Source organism: Marmota monax, unplaced genomic scaffold (genome assembly GCF_021218885.2).
Source record: "Marmota monax isolate L192 unplaced genomic scaffold, Marmota_monax_Labrador192_F-V1.1 WCK01_AAM20220418_F8-fsc00149, whole genome shotgun sequence".
NCBI lineage: Eukaryota > Metazoa > Chordata > Mammalia > Rodentia > Sciuridae > Marmota > Marmota monax.
In genome coordinates this window covers 965,643-981,353 of record NW_026693170.1, presented here as the reverse complement: position 1 = coordinate 981,353, position 15,711 = coordinate 965,643, and the positions used below count along the sequence as shown (strand labels likewise).

General features: G+C 49.5%; 1 protein-coding gene across 4 annotated transcripts in view; it reads right to left on the bottom strand.

Annotated features, from left to right (window-relative positions):
• Slc1a5 (solute carrier family 1 member 5) overlaps positions 1 to 10,934 on the bottom strand; it is a 31,197-nt gene extending 20,263 nt beyond the window's left edge. Inside the window, exons 1-3 of one of the 4 annotated variants that reach the window (XM_046455711.2) lie at positions 10,873 to 10,922; positions 8,544 to 8,587; positions 2,577 to 2,614 (exon numbers count right to left, since the gene is read on the bottom strand). The gene's annotated coding sequence lies outside the window, so the exon portion shown is untranslated. Of the gene's footprint in view, positions 1 to 2,576; positions 2,615 to 8,543; positions 8,588 to 10,872 lie in introns of those variants that run through there. The other 3 variants (XM_058582941.1, XM_046455712.2, XM_046455714.2) reach the window with 3 other exon arrangements.
• Between the last annotated feature and the right edge of the window lie 4,777 nt (positions 10,935 to 15,711).

Genomic DNA, 15,711 nt, shown 5'->3' with positions numbered 1-15,711 from the left:
AGCCTTGGCAACCTAATAAGGCCCTAAGCAACTTAGTGGTGTTACAGGAAAGCAGGGAGCTGAAACTCCAAACCTTGGTTCTTGTATTCCAACGGAAGAAGATTTAGAGTCAGACACCAAAATCATGCAAGAGAACTTTGCTTAAGCAAAAAGGACTCTCAAGGGAGTGGGTGGGCTGTCTCCGAGCAGAGAATGACAAAGGAGACCCTGCTGTCCCCACTTTTATTACAGTCTGGTGTTTGCCAGAAGGGCTGGGGACCACCTCTGCCCTCTTCACCAATGGGTGTTCAACCCCTCCTTCATGGATGGTGGAGTTTTTGACCATCGTTGGTCCTCTCTGGAACACTCATGGTGGCCATCCTACTTAGGGGGCTTCATCTACAGGTCAATCCCATGTTAATGTGGGCACTGGGGTCAGAAGCTGGTCAGAAGTTACCTTAGTGCGCCTGTGCTACCAAAGGACTCTTCCTCCCCAGACAAATGGAGACACCTTAGCCATGATTCCTAGCCCCACGTCCGAGTCAGTCCCATGAATCTTCTTCTCTTGACATATTTCCCCATTAGCTCCTTTTGCTTCTTTTTCTTTTATACAAACTACCATGTTTTGCTTTCTTGTTTACTTTGGAAGAAGTTCAAAGAAGACCCTAAAGTAATTTAAAGAATGCCTGTGAGCTGGGCACGGTGGCACACGCCTGTAATCCCGGAGGCTCGGGAGGCTGAGGCCAGAGGATCATAAGTTCAAAGCCAGCCTCAGCCATGGCAAGGCACTTAGCAACTCAGTGAGACCCTGTCTCTAAATAAAATATAAAATAGGGCTGAGGATGTGGCTCAGTGGTTGAGAGCCAAAACAAAAACAAAACCAAAAAAAAAACAGCTGTGACCTTGCCTGTATTTCACTGCTCATTGCTTGCTACTATCTAACATTGGTCCCTGTCTCAAAATAAAAAGCAAAGAGCGCTGGGGATGTGGCTTCGTGATTAAGTGCCCCTGGGTTCAATATTATATGCTGATTCCAGAATTCCACTCCTCCAACTGGACTCCAGGATTTCTCAGTGTTGAACAAGAAAGAAATAAACTTAATCAAGAACAAAAGGAGGGCTGGGGTTGTGGCTCAAGCGGTAGCGTGCTCCTGCTGGCATGCTTGCGGCCCGGGTTCGGTCCTCAGCACCAATACAAAGATGTGTCTGCCGAGAACTAAAAAATAAATATTAAAAAATTCTCTCTCTCTCTCTCTCTCTCTCTCTCTCTCTCTCTCTCTCTCTTTAAAAAAAAAAACCCTCTAATTTCCTACAATGTTAAAAACACACAATAAAATTTTAAAAAAAAGAGAACAAAAGGAATTGCATTGGTTTGGGGCTAGTTAGGATTTGCAATCTGAGAAAACACAGACTCAAGCACTCTTGAAAATGTATTCCAAGCTTCTACAAAATGGCAGCTACATTTATAGCTTTGTAGCTTTAAACTACAAGAGGGTTGGGAATGACATTATTTGTTAGTCAGAAATTATGGTTGGTGCTGACAAAAGTTAAATTGTAAGAAAGGGATTGGGTGTAATCTCAGTCTATGGGCAGTTTGGGGTGGTTTCTAATACAGAAGGTTGACAGAGATTAACAATGTTTCAAAAGTCAATTCACATGGGGGTGGGGGGTGGGGGGGCATGTCTGCAACCCACTGCAAAGGTCCAGCTTTGGATGAGGCTGAGACTTGTTATCAATGGCCTCCTGACTCCATTTTAAGTGCCCTGAACCAATGCTTGGTTTTTTGTTTGTTGTTTTGTTTGTTTTCTTAAGAATTTAACCTTTTTTTTTATTTATTTGGGTTTTTTAAATTTTTTTAAATTTTATTTTAGGGCTGAGGTTCTGGCTCAGTGGTAGAGCACTCATCTAGCACGTGTGGGGCGCTGGGTTCAATCCTCAGCACCACATAAAAATAAAATAAAGGTATTGTGTTCACCCACAATATTTTTTTTTAAATATTTTATTTTAGTTGTTGATAGACCTTTAATTTATTTACTTTTATGTGGTGCTGAGTATCAAACCCAGTGCCTCACACATGCCAGGCAAGTGCTCTACCACTGAGCCCCAGCCCCAGCCACCATCTTGGTCTTTCTACCCTAGGCATTAGTATGGTCTATATAGCCATATATATATATATATATATATATATATATATATTTTTTTTTTTTTTTTTAAAGAGAGGTGAGAGAGAGAGAGAGAATTTTTGATATTTATTTTTTAGTTTTCGGCGGACACAACATCTTTGTTTGTATGTGGTGCTGAGGATCGAACCCAGGCCGCACACATGCCAGGCGAGCGTGCTACTATATATCTATACTTTTGTTAAATAAAAATGATAGGCGGCTACTGCTTGCGATGAGGCTCCTGTGCACGTCCCTCACAGACCTGACTAAAGATCAAAATGCAGTCACTGTGCTGAAGTTCTCCGTCACCAGATTGAAATGAAGTTGTTTTCTGACCTTCTGAGAAATTGAGGTAGGATAGAAGAAATAAGGGTAAGTACAAAGGAGAGTAATAAGGAAAGGAAAAAACAAAACAAAATATAACTTTAAACCTCACCTTTACTCTCCAGTCCTGTTTTCCTCCAAGCCAGAAAGCTAAAAAAAGAAAGAAAAGCCTTTGACTCTTAGAGTATGGCAAGTCTAGGTGAGTAATGCCTACATACATCGCTAGTTTACCCAACATATTTTTTCAGACTAAAGAAAACGAAGGGAAAATATTGTTAGAGACTTATGCTGTGGAAATATTCCAAACTATGTGAATGGATGACATCAACAGGGATCCTGAAGGGAACCAGAGCGCTGCAGTCTGCCTCATGCTCCAGGATTAAGAGCATTGAACTCTCCAGGATGACATCACCCCACTCACTTCTGGGATGTTCACTGTTTATAGTTTTGCCTAAAAGTAGAGCCCAAGCCAGATGCAGTGGTGCAGCATGCAATCCCAGCCTGAGTCAGGAGGATTGCAAGTTTGAGGCCAACCTCAGCAATTTAGAATGAGTCTGTCTCAAATTTTAAAAAAATAAAAATAAAAAAGAGGCTGGGGATTAGCTCAGTAGTACAGCTACCCTGGGTTTAATCCTCAGTACCATGCACATGAAAAATAATCCTTAATTTTTTTTTTTTCTTTTTTGTTTTGGCTACCAGGGATTGAACTCAGGGGCACTTGACCTGAGCCACATCCTCAGCCCTATTTTGTATTTTATTTACAGACAGGGTCTCACTGAGTTGTTTAAGGCCTCACTAAATTACTGAGTCTGGCTTTGATCCTCCTGCCTCAGCCTCCCAAACTGCTGGGATTACAGATGTGCGCCACTGTGCCCGGCCAAAAATACGTTACTTTTTGTAATTTTTGTCCTATGACATTTTTAAACCTCAGGTGTCAACCTAGTTCATATTAATTTATAAAATAAATTAGTGAATCTCAACCAAGCATTTAAATGTGTATGTGTGTGAGAGGGGGTGTTTATATATATCTTCCCCTTCGTTTGACCAACATCTTTAGATTTTCATCAGGGTCTCAGGGACACTGTGAGTCCTGTGAACCCCAAGGCTGACCTTCAAGGCCTCCTAGGGCCCAGGGCCCTCTGTCTCAGCCCTGTTCACCCTGGGCGGTCACTGTCTGGGGACAGGTCTGCCCCCTCCATTGGACCAGGCATAGGGGCTGTCTCTGCCTCTGCTGTGCCCCCACCATGCCCCGTTCGGGCCAGGCAAGCAGCAGGGGTTCGGAGAATGTGGGTGACTCAAGCAGGAAGGAAGGAGGCTGTGGGAGACCCTTGGGCGCAGCTGAGCTTAGAGGCAGAGGCGCTTCCTGCCGGGGCCCTGCTGGGAGCTGCAGCCTGGGAACTGGAGAAGGCCTGCCTCCCACCTTCTGATCATTTATTTAAGAGCTGGCTCCTTCTCGGTCAGGCCCCAGTGGTTGGCGGTACCTGTGGACACTCGGGTTTCTGGGCCCAGAGCTGGGGTGTTGGGTGCTGCCCTCCTCAGCTCCCCCAGATCCAGCCAAGGCTGGGGGAAGTCTCCCAGGGTAACTGCCCCTGCCACCCCTCCGCACCCTGGCCTAGGACCCCACAGGGTCTTGGGGCTCAGGTGACCTGGATAGAAAGACATTCGATGCTTCCCAGGAGGCGGGATAAGACAGTGGTGAAATGGGGGGGGGGTGCGTCCACTTCTCAGCTGACCCTGGGGGAGGGATCCATTCTGAGCCTCAGGTCCCCTCTGGTCTACTGCAGAAGGAAGGCAATATCTGTCTGGGTGCACGGAAGGAAGTAGAAGAACAAATATAGGCCTTGACCTAGCCTTGACCCGGCCAGAGGAGATGGTGGCGGAGGGCTTTTATTCTCTGGGAGCCCAGTCAGAAGTGAGCCAGGCCACCCTCTAGAGGCCCAGACAGGACCTGGCCCTGGGGGGGTAGGGGTAGGGGGGTAGGGGTAGGGGAGTGGGGCTGAGGTTTGAGGCTCTGGGAGGAGTAAGGGGGGCCAGGAGCCCACCCTGAAGTTTCTCAAAGGTCATGGCTCTGCCCTAGAGGTTCGAGGGGACAGGGGGGACCTGGCCCTGTTAGGAGCCCATTCTGAGTAGACAGCCCGTTCCCAGTGACTATGTGGGTGTCCCCGCCCGCCACAGGTGACTGGCCCCAAGAAACAGGACATTTTGTGTCTGGGAGCCCTCGCAGCTGCAGACTGCCTGGGGCTAGAGAGGCCTGAAGGAGCCGCCTCTGGCCTTGAGAGGCCCTCTAGACTCCAGGGGAGAGTCCCCAAATCCTGGCCTCCCCGAGGCCCTGGGCCTCAATTTGAGAGGTGCTGGAATCTGCACTTCAACTGGGGGTAGGGAGCCGGAGGGCCCTGGGTAAAGTCCTCTCTGCCTCCGCGCCCCCTAGGTGGCACTTTGGGGAGGGAAGGGGAAGGCAAGGGGACATTTCCACCTCAGGATCCAGAGGCCTAGGAGTGGGACATTTGAAGGCACATTAGAAACCGGCAGGCACAATCTGTCTCAGTACAGACAAGCAAACTGTCCCCGAGTCCCACAGCAGACAGTGAAAGAGCCCAGGGGAAGCAGAAGGCTGCCTGCTCCCAACACCAAGCCTGGAGGGTAGGAGAGCTGGAGGGACACAGGCCATTCAGAACCACAGAAGAGCCACACAGCCTGGGTACCTCAGCAGCACACGGTCTGCCTGCCCTCTGCTCTTTTCTTTGTTTTTCTTGAGGTCCCCCCACCCTTGCCCAGGCTGGCCTCACATTCCTGGGCTCAAGTGATCCTCCTGCCTCAGCCTCCTGTGCAGCTGGAGTAACAGGCACATGCCACCACACCTGGCTATTTTAAATTCTAAGCATCTTAAGCCTCCTCATTTTTTTAAATTGTGGTAGAATAAACATGGCCCAGAGCTGCCAAAGGGTGCCAATATGGAAGACAATGGAGCCATCGGGCCGAGACAGGTCGCGATGTGTCGTTCCAGCTCCTGAAACTAGCTATGCCTGAAGCCAAAGGGATGATGACTTTTCTTTCAAGTGAGCAGTCAACTCCAGAGTTTGCCGAATATAGTTCCAGTTGGGTTTTCAGTAGAATAGAAACAAGACAGACGGATACAGGGAACAGACAAGAGGGTTTAACCTGGTGACAGGCCACAAGAGGTAAGTTCCCAAGGGGAAAAAGTATAAGCAAACAAGATGGTGGGTTAGGCACAGTAACCCTGGTGGCTCAGGAGGCTGAGGCAGGAGGATTGAAAGTTCGAGGCCAGCCTCAGCAATTTAGTGAGGCCCTAGGCAACTTAGTGAGACCCTGTCTCAAAATAAAAAATAAAAAAGGCAGGGAATGTGGCTCAGTGGTTAAGCAGCTCTGGGTTCAATCCCTGGTACCAAAAAAAAAAAAAAAAAAAAGAGTGGTGGACCAAGGTTCCTGTTAGGGGGTAGAGAGCAAATCCTTAAAGTGACTGCCATGTGGAGTTTATAAGGGGTCATGGTGCGGCCACCAAAGAACCTTCCACCTTACAAGAGGAAGGGACAAGGCCTTCCTATGAAAGAAAATCCAAAGATTACATCCTAGAAGTAGCCAGAACCATCAAAGGGTTCAGGCGGCCAAGTTGGCAGCGTTCTGCTGGTGGGGGTGGAAATGGGCACAGCCTCCTCGAAAAGCCACGGGGCAGTGGCCATTCACTTTGGAACCTCCCACGCCCCTGGACACAGCAACTCCTTGAGGGATTTATGCCCCAGCTGGAGTCTGAAGCGCGGGCATCCTGGCGCCCAGTTGGCACCAGCTGAGGTCTGTCCACAGACAGTGCACCAGGGAGGAACCCGCCAAACCCGCGTGGCCCATCCCTGAAGTTGAGCGCTGTACACTTTACAGAAATCTCTGCGGGGTCTATGGGCCAGCGTTGGCATGCTGGGCAGGCTTAACCCCAGCTCCTGGGGAGGAAGCAGCCCTGATGCCCAGTGAGGGCCAATTTCTGCAGTGTTAACACCCCCACCACATCGGATTCAGAAATACTTCTATTCATCATTGATTGATTGATTGGTTGATTGATTGATTGGTGTTGGGCATGGAACCCAGAGCCTCACACATGCCAGGCAAGTGCTGTACCGCTGAGCCACACCCCCAGCCCACCGAGACTGGTTTTTAAGTTACTGAAGAGACACCATCAAAAGCGAAGTTCAGAAATACCACCGTGTGCTGGGCGCAGTGGCACCTGCCTGCGATCCCAGCAGCTTGGGAGGCTGAGGCAGGAGCAGCGCAAGTTCAAAGCCAGCCTCAGTAAAAGTGAGGCACTAAGCACCTCAGTGAGACCCCGTCTCTAAAGAAAATACAAAACAGGCTGGGGATGTGGCTCTGTGGTCGAGGGCCCCTGAATTCAATCCCCGGTACCAAAACTACTCTAAGATATCATCTTACTCCGGTCAGAATGGCAGCTATTAAGAATACAAACAACAACAAGTGCTGGCGAGGATGTGGGGAAAAAGGCACACTCTTACATTGCTGGTGGGACTGCAAATTGGTGCAGCCAATATGGAAAGCTGTATGGAGATTCCTTGGAAAACTGGGAATGGATCCATCATTTGACCCAGCTATCCCACTCCTCGCATACTACAGGGACAGCCACATCAATGTTTATAGCAGCACAATTCACAATAAACTGTGGAACCAACCTAGATGACCCTCAGTGGATGAATGGGTAAAAAAAAAGTGTGTCATATATACACAATGGAATATTATTCAGCAATAAAAGAGAATAAAATAATGGTGTTTGCAGGTAAATGGATGGAGCTGGAGAATATCATGCTAAGTGAAGTTAGCCAATCCCCAAAAAACTAAATGCCAAATGTTTTCTCTAATGTAAGGATGTTGACTCCTGATGGGGTTGAGGGGGGAGCATGGGAGGATTAGACCAACACTAGATAGGGCAAAGGGGTGGGAGGGGAAGGGAGGGGGCATGGGGGTAGGAAAGACAGTGGAATGAGATGGACATCATGACTCTAGGTACATGTATGAAGACACGAATGGTGTGATTCTACTTTGTGTACAACCAGAGACATGGAAAATTGTGCTCTATATGTGTAATATGAACTGTAATACATTCTGCTGTCATATATAACAAATTAGAATAAATTTTTTTATAAAATAATGTGAAAAAAAAGAAAAGAAAAACAAATACCCCCATGTGATATTTCCACGTGCAGATACAACAGACATAAATAACCTCAAGAGCATATAGTAAAAGATATAGAATGAAATAAAGTTTGGCCAGTTATTACCTTTTATTATATATATACATATAGGTGGATAGATAGATAGAGATTTTTCTTTTTGCCTGTAAGTTTGGTATCTATAAATGATCCCTTCCCTTCCCTGCCACTTTTTTCTGGTACTGGGGATTGAACCCAAGGGCACTTTACTGCTCAGCCATCCCCATTCTATCTTTCTTTTATTTATTTATTTATTTTTTAATTTTGACACGGTCTTGCTAAGCTGTGAGGCTGGCTGGGAACATCACTGTACCTGGCTGAACAACTGACAATCTAGTTTTTAACACTAGCTGTGTTCAACAACTGGCTTGCACAATTCCCCAAAGTTGAGCAATCTTCTCTTGAGAACCGGCCCCAGAACACACGAAGACACAGCTGGCTCTCCAGATGAAAAAGTAGAAGCCAATTTTTGTGGACGGGGTGCTGGGAAAAGAACCCAGGGCCTCGCATAGGCTAAACAAGCACTCTAGGACTGTACAATATCCCCAGCCCCAAAATCCAAATTCTGGATGGTAGCCTAAAAGCTCTATTGCCTCTTATAGTCCTCCTCACTCAGTCCCCTCCGGCCACCTTGGCCTCCTTCCTAGTCCTGGGACACACCGGACTCACTCCTACCTCAGGGCCTTTGCATTTGCTGCTCCCACTGCTATTGCCACCCTTACCACATAACTCCACGACTTGCTTCTTCAGGACTTTGCTCAAATGTCGTCTGTTGCATTCCTCGCAACTAAAACACTCAGGGTCACTCCAGGGAACTGGGCTGCAGGAAATAACCACACAAGAGACAGAGATACCTTTTTCTTTGGGGTCCTGTGATGGCTCCTCTGACCTTAAGGGTCTGCAGAAAGAGAGAGAGAGAGAGAGAGAGAACGTGCTGACCCCTTTTATTGAAGAGAAGCCATTCAAATGAGGCAAGGGGTCAGATTTAGGGGTCTGAGTCTAGCTTCCTGATGTCCACTGTCAGCAGACTGACTGGCATCTAGGGAGGCCACACCCAAGGGCAGAGCAAGAGAAGGGGACACACAAAGGGCGTTTCCATGGAACATTCTATCCCACACAGGGCAAAGGGGTAATATCACAAAGGAACAGGTGAGCATAGCTCAACCCCTGGGGCTGCAGGAAGGCGTGCCTATGCAGGAAGACACATTTGCTACATTTTTACTACTGTCGAGATTAGGGCTACCATCTATAGGTACTTGAAAGTGGCCAGATCACAGGAAGTGACCAATAGTGCCTCAAACCAATCAGGAGAGGAAAATGCTGGTCACATGACATGGTGGCCTCCCACAGTCCCTTCTGATCAAGGCCTTCTCTGACCACCCTGTAAAAAACAGAAAATGGAACCTGTCTCCCTACGTTCCAACTTCTGCTCTTGTGCATCTATCCATAGCAGTGACCTGATACTGTTTGGGCCACCTGACCTACTGAGTAATCAGATGTACTTGTCACTTTATTTATCTATTGTCTCCCTCCCTCACTAAGATGTCACCTCCTTCAGAGCAGGAGATTTGCATCTGTATTGGCTTTTACCATATCCCCCTGCCTCAAACAGTGCCTGGCATACAGTAGGTGCTTAGAAACATGGTGTTGAGCCAGGCACGGTGGTGCCCTGTACTCCTATCAACTCCAGAGGCTGAGCAGGAGGATCACAAGTTCAAAGACAGCCTCAACAACTTAGCAAGACCCTATCTCAAAAAAATATTTCTTCTTAGCACTAGGGAGAGAACCTACTACTCTACCAGGACTACTCTACCAATAAGCTACACGCTCAGCCCTTTTTATTTCTTATTCTGAAATAGGGTCTCACTAAGTTGCCCAGGTTGGCTATGAACTTCAGTCCTCGTGCCTCAGCCTCCCGAGTCACTGGCTCTAGCTCAGTGGTTCCTTCGACACAGAATGTACGACTGAGTCACTGGTGTTACAGGTCTGTGCTACTGCACCTGGCATCCTGTTGCAAAAAGATTTTTTTTAATTTTAGTTGTAGTTGGATACAACACCTTTATTCCACTTATTTATTTTTATATGGTGCTGAGGATCGAACCCAGGGTCCCACACGTGCCAGGTGAGTGCTCTACCGCTGAGCCACAACCCCAGCTCTTGTTGCAAAAATTTTTAAAACAGGTTGAGAATGTAGCTGAGTGGCAGAGTGCGTGCCGAGTGTGCACAAGGCCCTGGGATGAATCCCCGGAGCCAAAAATACATGAATACATAAACAAACAAACAAATAAACCCTTAAGTCTAATAATCAAGTAGGCAGAGCCTGTGGAAGACCACACCGTCCCTCTGCGTGTGCCTCTCAGAGGAGACCAGAAGCTTGGCCTTGCTGCTTCCTGGTGCTGGGAACCCGAGGCTCCTCTCAGCCTCCCCCACGGGGACCCAGCCCCTGGCCAGCTCTGCCGGCCTCTGATCTGGCCACTTCAGAGCCTTCACCTCGGGCCTGCAGCCCATCAGAGGTGGCTGGAGCCGGGCGTCTCCCCAGATGGGCCTTTGAGGACAGGATGAAAGAGGCCCAAGGGAGGTCCCAAGGTCCAGGGCCTCCCACAGCAGCCCTGAGGGGAGGCAGGAGGGGAGAGGGGAGGAGGCAGGCTTTCCACGTCCCCTCCTGGGCCTCAGGAGTCCACCATGCGCCTTCTGTCACCTATTAACATTTTTTCAAGTGTTTATAATAAGTACCCGCTGGGCTGTCGCGGGGAGCAGGGCTGAGGGAGAGTGAGCCCAGGCGTCCCTCCAGGAGGCCAAGGCTGGGACAGTGGCCTAGCAGGCAGCAGGGACAGAGACAGAGCGTCGGGCTGCCAAGCCTCCAGGCCTGTCCCAGAGGGCCCCGCGTGGAATGTTCTGTACAAATCCCTTGGAAGGCTCTGGGAGGCCGGCGTGACCCTCGACGCGGCCTCTCCTAGCGGCTTCCAGGGTCTCCCAGAAAAACACCCACCCCTCTGGCCACGCAAAAAGGGCCCCAGTAACCACTCCCTTCCCGGCCTCGGTCCCCTCTCTTCTCTCTGTCCTCTCTACTGGCCTTCTCCCCTATTTCACCTCCTCCTCCTCCTCACCTCCCGCCCTCCCTCCCCTCTGCTCCTCCTCCCGCCTCCCCGCCAGCCCCAGCCTCCCCCAGGACCCCTGCCTCACCTGCCCGGGGGCTCCACACCTTGGCCAGGGCTGTCCTCCCACCCCGCCTGGAACTCCCTCCCCCACCCCGTCACTTAGAGGAGATCTTGGCTTCCTTCCTTCTCGGGACAAATATTTGCCAGACATCAGCTCTGTCAGGCCCTCTGCCAGGGCGGGGAGCAGAGGGTGAGGAGAGGCCGTGGCCTGGGGTGACGCAGGAAAGAAACTGGCCACAGGGGAATCGTTGCAGCCTTCCCTGCTGGAGAACGGGCCTCCCTCCTGAGCAGGCATCAGGAACCCCAGGGACGTGGCTGAGGCAGGACCCGCCTGAGGGGCTGAGAGGGGGATAAGGGGACTGACTGGCCCGAGAGGCGGATCTCTGGCATTATTTGGGGGGTTGTTATCAACTCTTGGAGGAACTTACATCCCGTCTTCCTGGAAGCTCTTCTCAATGGAATCCATTGGGTCCCCCCGTTCCAATCCTCTCAGGTTGTCAACTCTCTGGGCACTCCCATGAGCCTAGTGAGGGCCAAGCCAGACACTGACCACTGTGTCCCTAGCCCCACCTGGCTTGGGTCTGGGCATACAGTAGGTGATCAGTAAATGCTCAGGCCATCCTGATGCTGCTGGGAGGCCCTGGAAGCCTCCCTTTCTCTACGTCTTGGCCTCCAAGGATTCTGGAGCGCCCCACCCAGACGCGCACATGGGCTTCGGTCCAGCCTCTTTCATCCCATCCTCAAAGGCCCATCTGGGGAGGGCGCACGCTCCAGCCACCTTTGATGGGCTGCAGGCCCGAGGGGAAGGCTCTGAAGTGGCCAGATCAGAGGACTGGAGAGCTGGCCATGGGCTGGGCCTCCGTGGGGAAGGCTGAGAGGAGCCCGAAGCAGGAGTGTGCAGGGTGGGGGAGGGGGAGACCTGGCTCTGGGATGAGACCCACGAGGCTCAGGTGTTGACCCACCATCATCCGAACACAGAATCCCCCACTCATTCCATCCTGGGGGCTGGGCTAATTTTTTTAAATAATGTATTTTATTATCGAAAATGGCTATGGAATGGGTAAGATAGGGTCAGGGTGCAAAATCCAAAAGACCCAAGAGGTTGATGATAAAGAGGAAGTATGCCACCCAGGTGCAGTGCCACACACCTATAATCCCAGAGGCTCCCGAGGCTGAGGCAGGAGGATCGTGAGTTCCAGGCCAGCCTCAGCAACTTAGCAAGGCCCTAAACAACTCAGCAAGACCCTGTCTCTAAATAAAATATTTTTTAAAAGGGCTGGGGATGGGGCTCAGTGGTTGAACACCCCTGGGTTCAATCCTTGATGCACCTGTTTTAAAAGCACCTGTCACCTTGGTGGGGGGTAACTCAAGCGTCCTCACAAGGTACTCTGCCCACCCCGCTCCTCTTCCTGGAGGCAGATATTATTACCAGCTTGGCCCAAAATTTGTTTGAAAAATATTTAACCTATAACACCACCAGGTACTGCTCTAAGGCTGAGGACACAACAGGCCAAAGTCCCAGTGCCTGAGGGCTGACAATCCAGAGAGAAGGTGGACAGCCTCAGGTGCTGAGAAGTCCCATGGAGAAAATCAGGCATGGGAGAGAGAGGGGCTGGGAGTATTTTTGATCAAACCTCATGTTTCAGGATTTATGGGAATGATCTGGACTCTAGATGATTCTAGAAGAAAAGTAAAGAGACGGGAGAATGGATGGAACGTTGTCCCTGAGCAGGCAAGAGGAGGAGGACTGAGGAGAGTGTCTCTCATCATTGGTGGGGAATATGCGTTTCCATGTTTTCCAAAGACAGCCAGAACCATCTCTCCATCCTGCATTCTCAGGGCATGATCTTGACACTCCTCCCCCTGAACATGGGAAAAAGTTCTGTCAACCAGCAACACATGATGGGCTCCGTCCCCCATCACCGGGCTCTGCCCACCTGCTCTCATGGGCCACTCACTCTGGAACCAACCCATCTGCCATGCTGGAGGGACCTCACTCACACAGAACAGAGAGGTCCCAGGTAGGAGCCCTGGCCACCAGCGTGGCTGAGAACGGCCAGCATCAACCCTGGACATGAGCGAGATACTTCCAGTGATTCCTGCCCCAGAATCACCCCCAATCGGCCAGTGCTGCCAGCTGCCACTTAAGACATTGGGGAGCAGAGACCAGCTGTGCTTCCTGCACCCTGTTCAGGTCCCTAACCTGCCCAGCTGGTGGATGGAACACAAGGTGGTTTCACACCACTGTTTTCTTCCTTTGTTTTTTTTGGTTTTAACTGGAAGACCAAGGGATAGGGAGGATGTCAGGGAGGCGGGTAGATGGGTGGTTGGAGTCTGAGGAAGCTTTTTTTTTTTGCCCCCACTGGGTGCTTTTCTCAGTGAAGTAGGAACCAGGGCTCCCATTAAAAGTGAAAAGACTGGGTGTGGTGGCACACACCTGTCATCCCAGCACCTTGGGAGGCTGAGGCAGGAGGATCTCGAGTTCAAAGCCAACCTCAGCAACTTAGCAAGAACCTGTCTCAAAAAACAAACAAACAAATAAATAAATAAATAATACAAAAGGCTCAGGATGTATCTCATTGGTAGAGCACCCTGGGTTCCATCCCCAGGACCACAAAAACAAATATAGACAGGAAAGAGGGACAGTAGCTGGAAGACAGGGGGACAGTGGGAGTCTGCCCCTGATGGCAAGAAGCCAGCCCAGCAGGTGGTAGGAAGGGATCCAAGAGCCTCCAAGCTGGAGGGTAGCTCCTCCCGCACTATTTCTATCTCACATCACTCTAATTCCACCCAAGGGCTTCCGGCTGGTACAGCCCTCACTACCCTGAGGATGTGGTGTTGTCATGGCAACCGCATCCTTAGCACTTTGCACAGGGGTAGGGTCTGGCATCCGTCTCCATGGAAACAGCCAGGCCTGTGTAGTGGAGAGATCATCCTCTGGAAGACCTTCCCCCGCTGGGAACCCCTCTCCCACCAGCCTCACCCCTCCTCTCGGAAGGCCTCCAGAATTGTTCCAAATCCCTCTGCCCCACTCACTCTGGCTTCTACCCTGAATCCTTGATCCTGGGAGGGAGAAAGAAGCCTAGGGTGTTGGGTGGGAGTAGGGGTATCTGAGATAGGTCACCAGGAAAAGCATTTTAAATATTTATTCATTCAACCAATGTTTATCCAGGGGCTGGGGATGTGGCTCAGGGGTAGAGCACCCGCCAGGCGGTAACAGCTCCAAACTTCAGGACTGAACAATTTTTATTTTTTTAGTACTGGGGATTGAACCCAGGGGTACTTAACCACTGAGCCACATCCTCTCCTTTTATTATTTATTTTTTTATTTTGAGACAGGGTCTCATTCAGTTGCTGAGGCTGGTTTCGAACTTGCAATCTTCCTGCCTCAGCCTCCCAAGTCGCTGGGATTACAGGTGTGCATCACAGTGTCCAGCCCGAAAAAAAAAAAAAAAATATATATATATATATATATATATATTGAGGGCCTACCACATGCCAGGAATATGCTAGCTACAGGGATTTAGTGATAGATGATACAAAACTCAGGCTTTGTGGAGCTTACATTCTATTAATAGGAGGGAAATGGAGAATCATTAGACCAGGAAAACATATGGGGCAGTATGTCTGCAGAAATATAACACAAACTCCAGACATGATGTCATGATGTGTGTGTGTGTGTGTGTGTGTGTGTGTGTTGTGTGGTCCTGCGATGGAAACCACACACTCAGCATGCTTTCTACCATTGAGCCACACCCCAACCCTTTACATAGGTAATTCTTAATTTTCTGGTAGCCACATTCAAAAACCAAAGAGAAAGATGTGGAATTAATTTGATAAAGCATTTTATATAACCCAACTTTGGTACCCAGAATAACGTTCTAATTCCCAAGACCACAGCAGAGGGACTCAGCAGGTGTGACTAGGACCTAGGTGGGAGATAAGCCTGCATGCTCTTGAGGGGCTCCATGTCATCACAGGGGACTTGTCAGGGAGAGAGTAGACTGGGGACAGGAGAAAGACAGAGGCAGAGAGGCCGGGCGGGAAGCAGAGGAAGTAGAGGTTCAAATGGTTGGGGCGGTCTTAGGCCAAGAGTGTGGACAGCTTCTAGAAGCACATTACTTAATATTTGTTGGGGGTCTGGAGCTCTTTTGGACATGAAGTACAGAGTGAAGACAGAAATCCTTGCCATATATATATATATATATATATATATATATATCTGTCAAGTGCTCCACCACTGATCCACAGCCCCACTCCCAACCCTTATTTTATATTTTGTATATATATAATATGTAAGCAATATGTGGTGATAAATATGATCAAAAGACATTTAAAAAGTAGTTGTCAGGCACGGAGTTGCAGGCTTGTAATCCCAGCAGTTTGGGAGGCTGAAGTAGGAGGATTTCAAGTTGGAGGCTAGCCTTAGTAACTTAGTGAGACCCTGTCTCAAAATAAATAAATAAATAGGACTCGGGGTGTAGCTCACTGGTAGGGAAAAAAGGTAAAGAAGAAATTTTAAATATAGGTTATAAGGTATATGGTGACATGATACGAGAGAGAAGGACCTTAATGGCAAGGTCAGGAAGGCCCAGCTGAGGAGGTGATGGATGAGCAGAGACCTGAGGAAGTATAGATATACAGGGCAAGAGCATTCCAGGGAAAGGGCAGAGCACATACAAAGGTCCTGAGGCAGCACTGTGCTGGGGAAAGTCAAGGAAGCCAGTGTGCACAGATGGGGTGAGTGAGGGGAAGTGGGTGGGAGTGGGTTCGAGAGGGACCAGGGAACTTGTGGTTGTGCTGAGGACTTTGGCTTTTATTCTGAGTGAGGCAGGAGGGATTTGAAACAGGGGACTGATGTCCT